Source organism: Bufo gargarizans, chromosome 3, assembly GCF_014858855.1.
Source record: "Bufo gargarizans isolate SCDJY-AF-19 chromosome 3, ASM1485885v1, whole genome shotgun sequence".
Lineage (NCBI taxonomy): Eukaryota > Metazoa > Chordata > Amphibia > Anura > Bufonidae > Bufo > Bufo gargarizans.
In genome coordinates this window covers 553,255,263-553,268,538 of record NC_058082.1, presented here as the reverse complement: position 1 = coordinate 553,268,538, position 13,276 = coordinate 553,255,263, and the positions used below count along the sequence as shown (strand labels likewise).

The window sequence follows — 13,276 nt, the reverse complement described above, 5'->3', positions numbered from 1 at the left end:
TATCCCCTCCCTGTTTCATAGATGGGTGATCCCATGAAGAAAAGCTCCTGCATTCCCTCCCAGTTTCATAGATTGGTGATCCCATGAAGAAAAGCTCCTGTATCCCCTCCCTGTTTCATAGATGGGTGATCCCATGAAGAAAAGCTCCTGCATCCCCCTCCCAGTTTCATAGATTGGTGATCCCATGAAGAAAAGCTCCTGTATCCCCTCCCTGTTTCATAGATGGGTGATTCCATGAAGAAAAGCTGCTGCATCCCCTCCCAGTTTCATAGATGGGTGATCCCATGAAGAAAAGCTCCTGCATCCCCCTCCCAGTTTCATAGATTGGTGATCCCATGAAGAAAAGCTGCTGCATCCCCTCCCAGTTTCATAGATGGGTGATCCCATGAAGAAAAGCTGCTGCATCCCCTCCCAGTTTCATAGATTGGTGATCCCATGAAGAAAAGCTGCTGCATCCCCCTCCCAGTTTCATAGATGGGTGATCCCATGAAGAAAAGCTCCTGCATCCCCCTCCCAGTTTCATAGATTGGTGATCCCATGAAGAAAAGCTGCTGCATCCCCTCCCAGTTTCATAGATGGGTGATCCCATGAAGAAAAGCTCCTGTATCCCCCTCCCAGTTTCATAGATGGGTGATCCCATGAAGAAAAGCTCCTGTATCCCCTCCCAGTTTCATAGATGGGTGATCCCATGAAGAAAAGCTCCTGTATCCCCCTCCCAGTTTCATAGATGGGTGATCCCACGAAGAAAAGCTCCTGTATCCCCTCCCTGGTGCCAGTGGAAGCCTGTACTGGGGGAGAGACAGTAAGAGGCTGTGATCTTTCTTCTTGCTCTCACTTGCAGCTCCCCCTTCCACTCCTCTCCTACACGGATACAGAACTTGGAAGTAAACTTTTCATCCTGCTGCACAAGGGCTACTTTCTAAATAGAGACTTGACCCCCTTTGACCCCATGATCATTTGAAAGGTAAAATTTGAGCCATCAGATATGACAATTATCATGACGCATTACATAAGTCCTTGGCAGTGAATGAGTTATATGTCTGAAGACCCAAACACAAGACTCCACATTGTGGACAAACGGGTCACATGTAATAATGTATCTACAAGACAAAGTCCATTCTCATAACTTCCAGATGGACTCGGATATCGGCTATTGTTCTTCATCCATACGACCCATGAGGACACAGGCATTCCTCCCAACCGTCTTTCGACAGAATCTGCAACAGAGGCTCCAAAAGCAGCCTCCACCGCAGATTTGAAGGCCTACGTATTATGTATTTTAGTAATGCTCACACGTACCCCCTCACAGTGTTTGCATTTCTTTATGGCAAAGCTACCTGGTTCTGGCCCGCAAAATGTATACCATGTATAGTGCGGCCCTCAGACAAAAAATGGTTGGGCACCACTGAGTTATAGCATATGGATACCCCAGGAGGGTCCTCTAGCCCTTATAAATATTCCCTTTACTGAATCTGCAAGTACAGAACTGCCATGATTAGAGAAGCAGGCAAATTTGACAACCTCATCGTAGGCTCTAATGACGACCACAGAGGTTGTCACCCAGTAGCAGATATCACTGATTACATGGCAGAAGAGCAGGAGTCCAGGACTGGGGAATGTCCTATTGTCACGTAGTCTAAAAAAAATATGAAATAATAACGAAACCTGTCCGCGTACTACATTTCACAATCAGGTTTCAGCTACTAAAACTAAGAAATTCCAAAGGGATGTCCTGGATAAAGAAAATAATAGGATATATAGGTGGCGGTTTGAAAAGACCCTCAGACGTAGAAGATATTTTAGACGTCACAGGTCTCTACTAAACCCAATAGATCTCTTATGCGACAAGGGAAAAGGAGATTAGATGGAGACGGCCATCAAGGGAGAAATGAGAGACAAGGAAATAGCCATGGTAATGGTTCCTCTGTGAACCTTAAGGTAGGAAATCTATCTGATCAACCCCTTACACCTGCACAAATTGGGGTCTTAAGTCTTGGTTTCAGTTTTTGTTCTGCCACTAAACCTGATCATTTTCTTTTAGTAAAAGATCTACAATTATTTGCACGGAATCTGGCCTTTAAGAAGATCTTTGCCAGAAAACAGGATAAGAATGATCACTTGGAATCTATTCAGGAAAGGGAAGCACTGGGGGCTTCGAGGGAGGTTTTGGAGGAACAAGAGGAATACAAAGGGGGTGAATACCCTTCCAATCTTCTACCTAAATCTACTAGATTCCCTCAGATTTCACCTTTTCCTGAAATAGATCTATTTGTTAAATTAGTGGCTGCGGAATTTAGAAAAATACCTGAAAACATTTATTCTGATAATCTTAACAGGGAGCAGTCAGTTACGGCAGATGAAAGGGGTGGTTTTCAAACCCTCCGATAAAGGTGGAAATGTGGTAATACGGCCCACCAAAATGTATGAGAAAGAGGCTTTTCAGCAGTCGAGAGATGGAACGTGCTATAAGAACATTCAGTAAATATTCTAAATATCAGATAGAATTGAAGGGGATTCTCTCACAAGCCCATGATGAAGAGGTTTTGGATATCCAACAAGTTACAGGTTTGACGGTGGAGGAACCTATATACCAACATTATATCTACTCCCGAAATTACACCACCAGGTAGGCCAATTGTGGTAGGGATCAATAGTTTTATACACCTTAAACCTTTGTGGAATTATTACCATCTTATACTAAAGACAGTTCAGATCTTTTAAGAAAAATCTACGGTATTCATATCCAGCCAGACACGCTTCTTGTTACTTGCGACATCAGACATTCCGATGGGATCCCAGCAGTGGCTCGTACGGTGCAGATGAGTAGTCTGGATTCAAAACTTGGAGAGTTCCTTTGTCGAGCATTGGATTTTGCCTTAACATGTAATTTCTTTGTGTTTAAGAAGAGTTTTTATTTTCACTTACAGGGTACGGCCATGGGGATGGCCTTTGTGCCGTCGTATGCGAATATATTTCTGGGCCAATGCGAATGTGAAATCTTTATATCCAATCCGGTACGATCAATTGACAGGGTCCAATTTTGTACCCGATATATTGACGATATTCTGATTATATGGCAGGGATTCACTCAAGAGTTGGAGGAATTTATGGCTATATTGAATAAGAATTCATATACCATTAAGTTGACATACAAATATAGCAAACAGAAGGTGGAATTCCTAGATTTGGAATTACTGGTAGACCCTATGGGATACATTCAAACTGACCTATACATTGCTACATTTATCCTCAGCCTATCCCCATCATTTCATTAATAATACTCCTATAGGACAGTTCCTGGGTTAAAATGGATCTGTTCGGATGAGGCAACGTTCAAACAACGAACACGGGAACTCTCCGGGGTTACAGTAATAGATCAATCAAGGAGGCCTTAAAGGGAACCTGTCACCAGGATTTTGGGTATAGAGCTGAGGACATGGGTTGCTAGATGGCCGCTAGCACATCCGCAATATCCAGTCCCCATAGCTCTGTGTGCTTTTATTGTGTATAAAAACCGATTTGATACATATGCAAATTACCCTGAGATGAGTCAGAGCTTGAAAATATGACTCTTCTCTGGTCACACAAGTAAGATATGACTCTTTTATGTTAATTTACATATGTATCAAATCGTTTTTTTTACACAATAAAAGCACACAGAGCTATGGGGACTGCATATTGCAGATGTGATGTGCTAGCGGCCATCTAGCAACCCATGTCCTTAGTTCTATACCCAAAATCCAGGTGACAGGTTCCCTTTAAGGAGGGCAGTAAACAGCAGTCGTGAGGTGCTCTTACATAGTAAGAGGAAAAGAGAAACTGCGAGCTCCATTCGTTTTATCATGAACTTTAATTCCTGGTGTGATCTAGTTCGACAAGTTTTGACAAATGTTTGGCCAATTCTGAGAACTGATGTGGATCTTTGTGAATACATACCTGAAAAACCGGCACTTACTTATCGTCAATCTGAGAATCTGAGAAACATTCTCGTTGAAAGTCATCACCAAGGTGAGAAACCTGGTAGAGCCTTGGCTCTAAAGGCCCAAAATGGGGGTGTTCTCCATGTGGAAAATGTGTGGCATGTCCAAATATTGATAAATGTGACACTTTTCAGGACGCGATTGGTAAGGATATATACAAGATCACCCACAAGATTGACTGTTCAACAATTGGAGTCATCTATCATGCCTCTTGTCCATGTGGGAAGGTTTATATTGGGATGACTATCCGGGAACTAAAAAAAAAACGGGTACGCGAACATCTTTTTTTCAGCGGCAGATAGTGAATTTATTTCGTGTCTCAAGTCTTTACCGAAACACTTTAGACTCAAACATGACAGTAATAGGGATCTCCTTAGGGTAAGGGGTATTGATCGGGTTTATCAGACCATCCAAGGAGGTGATTGGAAACGACGGTTAGCACAGAAAGAAGCCCGATGGATTGATAAACTCGGGACGCTATCCCCTGGGGGTCTTAATGAATACAATAGTTTTGCCCCATTTCTTTGATGGGAATATCTCCTTGTTTGACTTCAATTCCCTGTGGAAATTAATTAAAGGTGGGTGGAGTTGAGATTATTTGGTTCTCCCTTTTGAACAGAACGGTATTGTATCTTTTGGCTGACACTGAGTGAAGGATAACCGATTTGATTTTCATCCATTGTCCCTGGATATCTCATGGATTTGATTTATATTATTGATTTGTATCTGAATTGAATATTTTATAATATGTCTGGATTTAGGCTTTAATCTTGGGATTCACTACACTTTTTTGTTTTAGATTTAATATTCTCAAAATATTCATTTTTTTTTTTTGTGTGTCTAATATACTGATGTAATATTTCACACCTTCACCCCATCCACTCCATGTTTTGCACTATTTGCACATTTTTGCACTTTTTTATATTTTATTTTATATCTTTATTGGAGTAAAAATAGGCAACCATCTTATTTTTATACAAAATTACAATATAACATTATTATTATTTTACCTTAATCATGACCACCCATCACCCAACCCTCCCTACCCTTGCGATGCGTCTCAAAACCGTCTATCATTCCGATATAAGAAATAAAAAGAAGAGGGGAAAAAAGAAGTCATGGAGAATTGAAAGTGGGAAGAGATTAAAACCTCCAGGCCTCCCATATCTCAGTCCATTTCTCCTATTTCTTTGCTTATATAAGAAATACTCATAGCTTTTAACCCTATTGACCAAATGTATCCAATTGTTCAAATTTGGAACATCGGGCGTGTGTTTAAAGATGGCGCCCGCTCCTGCTCGCTGCGGGCGCCATAGCCGCGGGTGGCTGCCTGCTCCTTTTAGCAGACACCCGCGGATCATGTCCGCAACCGATCGCGGACATTTAACCCCTTAAGATGCCGTAGTCAATCCTGACCACGGCATCTGAGCGCGCTGAAAACCGCGCTCCTGCTCCCCCGTGTGGCGATCGGAGGAGCCGGAGCGTGTACGCAGCAGCCCCTGTCTTTGTGAATGACAGGAGGCTGCTGCATTATATTTCCTATGGAGCCCTTGCCTGTAATAGGGTTCCATAGGAAAGTAGAAATTTTCTCATAGACTCCAAAGCTAGTGCATTGGAGTCTATGATAATAGCAATCAGATGATTGATTGTTATAGTTCCCTATTGGAAAAAATAAATAAATCACGGGTGTCGCGATGTGTGAAAACGTCCATAGTATAAAAATATATTCCCCATACGGCAAACAGCGAAACGGAAAAAAGAGTCCAAATGGCCGATTTGCCGTTTTTGGTCGCTTCATTTTCTACAAAAAATTAAATAAAAAGTGATCAAAAAGTCATACACACCCCAGAATGGTATCAATGAAAAGTTCAGATCGCCCCGCAAAAAAATGAACCACCATACAGCTCCATACACATAATTACAAAAACATTATAAAAAAAAGACAGATTTTTTTTCCCACTCTTTAATTTTTATATCACTATGAAAAAGCAAGAAAAACTATACATATAAGTTATCACTGGATTCGTACTGACCTGTGGAATAAAAGTAACTGGTCATTTTTATCGCACGTCGAACATCGTAAATATAAAACCCGTAAAACTGTGGTGGAATTGCTTTTTTTTTTTTGCAATTTCACCCCATTTGGAATTTTTTTCCCGCTTGCCACTACATCATATGCATTAAATGGTGGAGTTGGAAAGTACAACTTGTCCCGCAAAAAAGCAAGCCCTCATATGGCTATGTGAACAGAGGAATAAAAAAGTTATGGCTCTGGGAAGTTAGGGAGCGCAAAACAAAAATGAAAAAAAAATAAAACTCCGGCGCGACATATAATCTCTAAAAAATATTCAATTGTACCAATACGTGATCAAAATTGTGAGATGTTAAACTGAAATTCCCAAATATATTTCCCCATCCCTCCAATTGAATCCTTGGGCAGTCAACTCCCCCGGCCCCTTGTCCCGGTGATTGGATCTTAGTGAATAGTTCCTTAAGTAATCATTTATAAAAATGTGAAATCTTAAACTTCCGATCTAAATTTCCTATCAAATCATTTCAAAGCGTAGAAGTATCAATCCTGAATAGTGATTTATTCTTTACACCAGTAAGTGCCGAACGTAACAGAGAATATCTAAACCAAGACAAGCCCTCCATATTCTCCCTCTGTAATAACACCGAGAACGGATGTATCTCTCCATTCTTCACCATTTGTGCGACATAAAAAATAATTATTTTTTTGGCCAAAACTGGTCCCCAGATATTTTATCCTATAAATAAAGATTATGCCTGAGGGGAGTAAACTGAAGAGATCCTTATATTCATGTTTGCACTTTAGTTGGGTTTCATTTTAATTAGAATGTCCTCTGTAGCATGAAATATTCTTATCATCATGGTATTATATTGAGTAATGAATGCCTCTCTCTATATAAGAGGTTATTATGATTCATTGTTATAAACTTGTGGATGGAGATATATTTTATTAATCCTGGACATGTATTTGATATTGTTTTCTAATATATAAAATCGGGTGTTTATTAATATTAATACATTATTTGTCTATTATACAAACAATGTGAAACACTGTGTATTATCATTATGTTGTTATGTATACCTCTGTTATTCTAATTGGAGACCTTTTTTTATTTTGTATTTTTGTTTTGTTATTTTTGATTTTCCGAGGCTCCTTTGTTGATATATTCTTTATTCCTGCGAGACTTTAGATGTAGTCACGTGACTTTGTGGTCATGTGATTTTATTTTGTGTGGGTTTTTTTGCTCCTGCGGGATTAGTGGTCACGTGTCCGAGATACTTGGCCTGTATTCATGTGACTTCGCGGTCACGTGACCAAGGATAGCATGGTTCTCGTCTTGCTCGATTGGGAATCACGTGCACGCTCTATTTCTCGCGATTTATGGAGCCATCTCGCGATACAGGTCACACGGCCCCATTATTGTTGGCCGGAACAAAACTTTTGGTGCAATCAGGTCTCCAATGTGAATATTCAGTGGGGTGCAGGTATATATTGGTGGATGTAATTACCCCTTCGTACACTTTTTCCCCTGACGAAGCCGATGGCGAAACGCGTTGGGTCAGTGGGGGACTTCCATGCAGACAGTGGGTGTTTGATGTATGTTTTTCCAAAATTCACTACATTGTAGAGTTGTTGCGATACCAAATTTTTGATTCGGTTTCGATCCCAGGAAAAAGTATTGCGATACTCGATACCATTCGATACCATGCGAAAAAAATAAACCAAAAAAGCGACGTGCATTTCGCATTTTAAAAAATGGCGAATCGCGCAGTTTTTAGTTATTTTTTCTGTTCCGGCGTTCACCGCATAGTTTTTTTTTTTTTATATTTTAATAGTTTGGACTTTTCTGATGTGGACATATGTAATATGTTTATTATTTATACATTTTAAATGTGAAATTTAATAACTATTTCCCCCCTTAGGGGCTAGAACCTGGAATTTTTTTCATCCCTTGTCCTATTCACCCTGATAGAGATCAGGGTGAATAGGGCTTCACACTCTCCCTGCTGCCCTGTGCATAGTGCACACAGCATCAGGGATGTTACCATGGCAGCCAGGGCTTCAGTAGCGTCCTGGCTGCCATGGTAACCGATCAGAGCCCCAGGCTTACACAGCTGGGGCTCCGATCAGAATCTGCCACTGCACCACCAATAAGGGGGGAGGGGAGAGGACCCTGTGCCCACTGCCACCAATGATTTTAATACTGGGGGGTTGAGAGGGGCTGGCGCATGATTTTAATGGGATGGGGGTTGAGGGGGGGGGGAGCACTGTGCCACCAATGATAATTACAGGAGGCGGGTACTGGCAGATCAGCGGCAGTTAACCCCTCAGGTGCCGCACAGCTCCCTGTCAGAGGCAGGGTGCCGGCAATGCGATTCTGCTGCCGGCACCCGCCTCCTGTATTATGTGTTAGACTGCTTTTCCTGGGTCCAGACTCCAGACTTTAAGTATTAGGCTACACAGAGCGGCGCCCAGCGATGTCCCAGCACTCACCATTAGTCTTGGGCGCCACTCCGTTCACCCGCAGTGCCCCATTACTGTCTCCTCTCCTGCTCCACATGCTGATTACTATCGGAGCGATGGGAGGAGACATCAGCTTCACTAGTGGGCGTTCCTTCTCCCTGCGCTGCGATTGGACAGCGCTACAGCCAGGGAGAAGGAACGCCCACTAGAGAAGCTGATGTCTCCTCCCATCGCTCCGATAGTAATCAGCAGCATGTGGAGCAGGAGACAGTAATGGGGCACTGCGGGCGAACGGAGCGGCGCCCAGGACTATTAGTAAGTGCTGAGACATCGCTGGGCGCCGCTCTGTGTAGGAAAAGTCATATCATTGGTGGCGCAGTGCGCCCGCCCCTCCTCCGCCCCTCTCCCCGTTCATTGGTGGCAGCAGCACAGGGGGAGGGAGGACAGCTTCCTTCTCCCTGTGCTGCTGAGAGAACATGAGCGCGCCGACAGCAGCGCGCTCATGTTCAAAGATACTAGGCTGCGCAGACCAGTATCGAAAAAATGGAAATCCCGGTGTCGTATCGATACCGGGACAAAAGTATCGATTGGGTAGCGAAATTTCGCTACCCGCAACAACCCTACTACATTGGGCAGACTAGATGGGCCAAATGGTTCTTATCTGCCGACACATTCTATGTTTCTATGGTACCGGGTTCTATGTGCGGCCAAGTGTGAGGTCGTTGCATACTTTTTGTGACTTGAAGTTCAGGCATAATCCACTTCAGGATATGATGCTATTGTAATATCTCCTTTCCTGGTATTTTCATATAAACTTGCCCTGGTCTGCATGTGAGTCAGTCCCCCACTAGTTTGGTTGTTTTAACCCTTTCTTTTCCTACAGTCATGTGGATTCCTCAATTTTTATTTGCTTGTATTTTAATGGAATTTAATACAGTCAAAATACATTTATTTCTTTGGTGAATAATTTTGGTTTGGGCTATATAGCACCAATGTTTACTGTAGGTCTAGATACATTATATACACTGCACCCTGCAAACTGTGCAAATATAATCCTGTATATATACTGCATGTACCCTGACAGCACAACTCTCCTCAACTACCAGGCTCAGCTCATCCTGCAAGAGGACGGACGCCATCAAAAGTTTACTGACATCTATAGCTGCCGGACGTAGGGACAGTACAAGTGACAGAAGATGGATTATTATTAGTAGTAGTAACAATAATAAAATAATATATAAAAAAGGTAATAATAATAACAATGAAAATAAATAATAATATAAAACTGAAAACAATCATTATAAATTATATAAAATAATAATAAAATAATCTATATTAAATTAATAATAATAAACAATAATAATATAAAACTACCGGTAAAAATTAAATTTACAAATATTACTACTAAAAAGAAATTATATAAAACAAGATAATAAAATAATAATAATAATAATTTATACAAAATGAACTACCACTACTACTAATAATAATACATACTATAAAATGTAATAATAATATAATATATACATTTTATATAAAAAAAATTATAATCTAAATAAAATGAAATATTAATAAATAATAAAAATAGTATAAAATGAAATAGAAAAATAATAAAAAATAATAATATAAGACTAAATAATCCCAAAAATATATTCTATAAGACAAAATAATAAAATAATAGAAATCTATATAAGAAGAAATAATTATGAATATTAATAATAATATAACGATACACTAATAAATGTAAATAAACCTCACAAGCCTCACCTGCTCCATACATGGCAGATGTGATAAAAAAATGTACTCAAAATGGTACCAATAAAAACTACTGCTAACCCCCACAAAAAAGAAAGCCTTGACACAACTCTGCAGACGGAAAAATAAAAAAAGTTCTGGCTGTCAGAAAGTTGCAAAGAAAACTTTTTAAAATGTTTTTATTTTTAATAATAGTAATTGTACTTTTTTAAAGTCGTAAAAACAAAACCCAAATGACCGAGGCATAATTGCACTTATTTTTTTTCAATTATAACCCACAAAGATTTAAAAACAGTAAAGTAAAAAAATTTATGGCTCTTGAAAGGTGGGAAGGAAAAAACGAAAACTATTAACAAAAATTGTCCTAGTCCTTAAGAGGTTAATAATATAATAAATATTAGCCTAAAATAAACCCAATAATCCAGAAAATTAAAGAAAATCCTGAGTAATTATATGTAACAATTTCCAAGATTGCCTCTCACCCAGTGATCCATGGCTTATCCCGAAGCTGTGATCTGTGTCCGCACCGTCCGCCGCACGCGTCTCCAGGTAATATAAAGCCTCAGTGCAGAACTCAATGTCAAGAGGACACCCACATGCCTGACTGTTCCCGTCATCTGCCTCACCACTGACATTGTGATGGGGTTTACACTGACTGAAAGAGGTAAAGATGTCACCGCAGAAACACTAACCACCAAATAATGTGAGGAGCCGAAAACAGAGGAGTCACATGACCAAGAACAACAAAGCAACAATGTGTCAACATCCAAGTCATCAGAACACATCATCCCGAATCTCACCCCAGCCCCCCACATGAAGACAAACCATGCCCCAATCTTATTGGTGGTACTCCAAGTGTCAGTGTCATTATCCTGTACCCCAAGTGTCATTATCCTGTACCCCAAGTGTCAGTGTCATTATCCTGTACTCCAAGTGTCAGTGTCATTATCCTGTACCCCGAGTGTCAGTGTCATTATCCTGTACCCCAAGTGTCAGTGTCAATATCCTGTACCCCGAGTGTCAGTGTCATTATCCTGTACCCCAAGTGTCAGCGTCATTATCCTGTACCCCAAGTGTCAGTGTCATTATCCTGTACCCCAAGTGTCAGTGTCATTATCCTGTACTCCAAGTGTCAGTGTCATTATCCTGTACCCCGAGTGTCAGTGTCATTATCCTGTACCCCGAGTGTCAGTGTCATTATCCTGTACCCCAAGTGTCAGCGTCATTATCCTGTACCCCGAGTGTAAGTGTCATTATCCTGTACCCCAAGTGTCAGTGTCAATATCCTGTACCTCAAATATCAGTGTCATTATCCTGTACCCCAAGTGTCAGTGTCATTATCCTGTACCCCGAGTGTCAGTGTCATTATCCTGTACCCCGAGTGTCAGTGTCATTATCCTGTACCCCGAGTGTCAGTGTAATTATCCTGTACCCCGAGTGTCAGTGTCATTATCCTGTACCCCAAGTGTCAGCGTCATTATCCTGTACCTCAAATATCAGTGTCATTATCCTGTACCCCAAGTGTCAGTGTCATTATCCTGTACCCCAAGTGTCAGTGTCATTATCCTCTACCCCGAGTGTCAGTGTCATTATCCTGTACCCCAAGTGTCAGCGTCATTATCCTGTACCCCAAGTGTCAGCGTCATTATCCTGTACCCCGAGTGTCAGTGTCATTATCCTCTACCCCGAGTGTCAGTGTCATTATCCTGTACCCCAAGTGTCAGTGCCATTATCCTGTACCCCGAGTGTCAGTGCCATTATCCTGTACCCCAAGTGTCAGTGTCATCATCCTGTACCCCGAGTGTCAGTGTCATTATCCTGTACTCCGAGTGTCAGTGTCATTATCCTGTACCCCAAGTGTCAGTGTCACTATCCTGTACCCCGAGTGTCAGCGTCATTATCCTGTACCCCAAGTGTCATTGTCATTATCCTGTACCCCGAGTGTCAGTGTCATTATCCTGTACCCCAAGTGTCATTATCCTGTACCCCAAGTGTCAGTGCCATTATCCTGCACTCCGAGTGTCAGTGTCATTATCCTGTACCCCAAGTGTCAGCGTCATTATCCTGTACCTCAAATATCAGTGTCATTATCCTGTACCCCAAGTGTCAGCGTCATTATCCTGTACCCCAAGTGTCAGTGTCATTATCCTCTACCCCGAGTGTCAGTGTCATTATCCTGTACCCCGAGTGTCAGTGCCATTATCCTGTACCCCAAGTGTCAGTGTCATTATCCTGTACCCCAAGTGTCAGTGTCATCATCCTGTACCCCGAGTGTCAGTGTCATTATCCTGTACTCCGAGTGTCAGTGTCATTATCCTGTACCCCAAGTGTCATTGTCATTATCCTGTACCCCAAGTGTCAGTGTCATCATCCTGTACCCCGAGTGTCAGTGTCATTATCCTGTACTCCGAGTGTCAGTGTCATTATCCTGTACCCCAAGTGTCAGTGTCACTATCCTGTACCCCGAGTGTCAGCGTCATTATCCTGTACCCCAAGTGTCATTGTCATTATCCTGTACTCCGAGTGTCAGTGTCATTATCCTGTACCCCCAGTGTCAGTGTCATTATCCTGTACCCCAAGTGTCAGTGCCATTATCCTGTACCCCCAGTGTCAGTGTCATTATCCTGTACTCCGAGTGTCAGCGTCATTATCCTGTACCCCGAGTGTCAGTGTCATTATCCTGTACCCCAAGTGTCAGTGTCATTATCCTGTACCCCAAGTGTCAGTGTCATTATCCTCTACCCCGAGTGTCAGTGTCATTATCCTGTACCCCAAGTGTCAGCGTCATTATCCTGTACCCCGAGTGTCAGTGTCATTATCCTCTACCCCGAGTGTCAGTGTCATTATCCTGTACCCCAAGTGTCAGTGCCATTATCCTGTACCCCGAGTGTCAGTGCCATTATCCTGTACCCCAAGTGTCAGTGTCATCATCCTGTACCCCGAGTGTCAGTGTCATTATCCTGTACTCCGAGTGTCAGTGTCATTATCCTGTACCCCAAGTGTCAGTGTCACTATCCTGTACCCCGAGTGTCAGCGTCATTATCCT

The 13,276-nt window shown here is 41.8% G+C and overlaps 1 protein-coding gene across 2 annotated transcripts in view; it reads right to left on the bottom strand.

The window, feature by feature from the left end:
• GRAMD1C (GRAM domain containing 1C) overlaps positions 1-13,276 on the bottom strand; it is a 178,435-nt gene that overhangs the window by 105,423 nt on the left and 59,736 nt on the right. Inside the window, exon 1 of one of the 2 annotated variants that reach the window (XM_044284157.1) lies at positions 10,713-10,823. The exons of the other annotated variant lie outside the window; for it this stretch is intronic. The gene's annotated coding sequence lies outside the window, so the exon portion shown is untranslated. Of the gene's footprint in view, positions 1-10,712; positions 10,824-13,276 lie in introns of those variants that run through there. 2 annotated transcript variants of the gene reach the window in all.